Source organism: Echinops telfairi, unplaced genomic scaffold, assembly GCF_000313985.2.
Source record: "Echinops telfairi isolate 266 unplaced genomic scaffold, ASM31398v2 ScPeMD7_7462;HRSCAF=8500, whole genome shotgun sequence".
Classification (NCBI taxonomy): domain Eukaryota; kingdom Metazoa; phylum Chordata; class Mammalia; order Afrosoricida; family Tenrecidae; genus Echinops; species Echinops telfairi.
Window position 1 is genome coordinate 5363541 of NW_022111362.1, and position 2148 is coordinate 5365688.

A 2148-nucleotide genomic window follows, 5' to 3' on the forward strand; every position below is an offset into this window, starting at 1 on the left:
GACAAAGCAGGATAATCACAGGCTAGTGGATACAGAGGCAGATGGGTCCAAGGTCAGCAATTCAGAATTGTGGCTCTTAACAATTCCACTTCCAGTATCAAGGTTTCTATATATGTTTTGGGACTTTAATATTAGGTCCATGTGTATTTATGTTGTTATATCAAGTGATGATTTTGATGACAAAACTTATTTTCTTTGGTCATTATCTCATCAGTGAGCAATGTCCAGTGGCTATTTAGGCCTCACCCTGCAAATGGGTGATGAACAGAGACAGTATTGAGGTCTATGACCTGGAGTTTGGAAGATCTAATGACTGTAATAGACAGGTTTTGTGTATGCACAAAAATGCCTTCCCACCTGCCCTGCTAAAATTTCACCATGACTTCTAGTCCTTTGGTTTGGAATTTTATGTCCATGAATTGTCAGAGGTGACCTATCTCCTCCAGGAATACTTAATTTGGAATTGGGATGCTGGGTAATTCCTGGAAGAGACTTAGGTCAGAGGAAGAAGTGGATGTGTTTGTGGAGTGTTGGTGATAGCCACGGAGAGACATTGAGGTGTGGACAGTAAATGGAATATGGTGGTATGTATTTGTTTCCTATTCCTTCTGAAATAAATGACCACATACTTAGAGGTTTAACCAACACCAGTTCAATCTTTACAGTTTGGTCATAAATCTGGTACAAGTCTCACTCAGCTAAAATCAAGATGTAGGTTGTGTTCCTGCAATGGAAGCTTTAGGGAAGAATTGGTTTCCTGCTTATTTGGGATATAACAGAATTCAGTTCCTTGAGGTTGAAGGACTGAAGTACCTGTTTTCTTGATGCTGGAAACTGGTCATTTCAGTTTCTCAGGTTCTGGCTCATAACATTTTTCCTATTCAAAGCCAGCTACATTGTACTTTTCTGTCTATTCTCTATCGTCAAACCTTTCTCTCTGACTAACAGCAGGAAAAGTTCTCCGCTTGGGTTCATGTGATAGGATGGGCTCATCTGGAGACTCCAAGATAATCTCCCACCTCAAGGTTTTAACCACACCTGCAATGTCCTTGTAAAATAACATGTCCTCAGATTCCAGGAATTAGGGAATAGATGCCTTTGAAGGATCAGCATTCTGTCTACCATAGGCTGTATCAAGAAAAAAGAGAAAGAAGGAACCCTAATTCTGCTGTCATTGTGCTTAGGACTGCTTTTAGTGTTGGGCTCCATTTGGGGCATCCCTGTGGCCTTATCACATGGGGAAAGCTGGTGTGAGCTCTGTGGCATGCTTTTTAATTTTCAGGCCTTCAAATTTAACCTTTACCCTCAAGAGTTGGTCAGTTTGAGAGTGAGGAAGTTGATTGGTTAAAGCTGAGAGTTGTTCATATTACTCTAGCCTGTAAACAAGAGAGTGTCCTTGGGCAGAAGGGGCACTTACAGTGGGACTCAACAACATGTCTTGGATTGGTAAGAGACTGGACATGTGGACAAGGCAGCAAAACCATCTGTTAGTAACACAGGCAGCTTTCTGGTGGGGTCCTTTATTCCTATGGAGGCTTTCATCAAAATAGTACAAGCTTGGTAAAATGCAGATTCTTTGTTCCTCAAGGACCTCTCTACATTCTATACACTGAAGTGAGGGCTCTGAGTGTCAGTATTTTTAACAAATCCAAAGTCATCCAGGTAGAACCTTGCTCACAGTGCCAACACTATATAATTTTGCAGGATTCCTACCTGCCATTCCTACGTGTCTTTCAAGGCCTGATCTATCTTCCCTTTCACATTTCTCCCCTCATTCTTCACAGTATTATTGCTGATTTTGAATTTATGGAGGTAGCATTCTGCCTTAGTCCCCTTCTAAGGTGTCTGACAACCCATTTATTACTGTGATAATTGAGCAATCCAGGCTCTGCAGCACTCGACTACCATTCGTTTTGTCTGAGGCTAATAGGGAACTGAGGGTAAAAGTATTTTACTAACTTTTCTTTTATCAGTGGCTCTTGTATAATATTTCCAGATCAAAATTTCAGCATCACTAATTGGACTTTCTTGAGCAAGTAACCTTCCTAATGCCATGACCCTTTAATACAGTTCCTCAAGAGCTAGGAGGCAAAGGGCATTTATAGAGGTCTAAATAAAGGCATGTACATATGTAAATATATTTCTATA

General features: G+C 40.7%; 1 pseudogene; it reads right to left on the bottom strand.

Annotated features, from left to right (window-relative positions):
- LOC101653645 overlaps positions 1 to 1720 on the bottom strand; it is a 9667-nt pseudogene extending 7947 nt beyond the window's left edge.
- Positions 1721 to 2148: the final 428 nt, after the last annotated feature.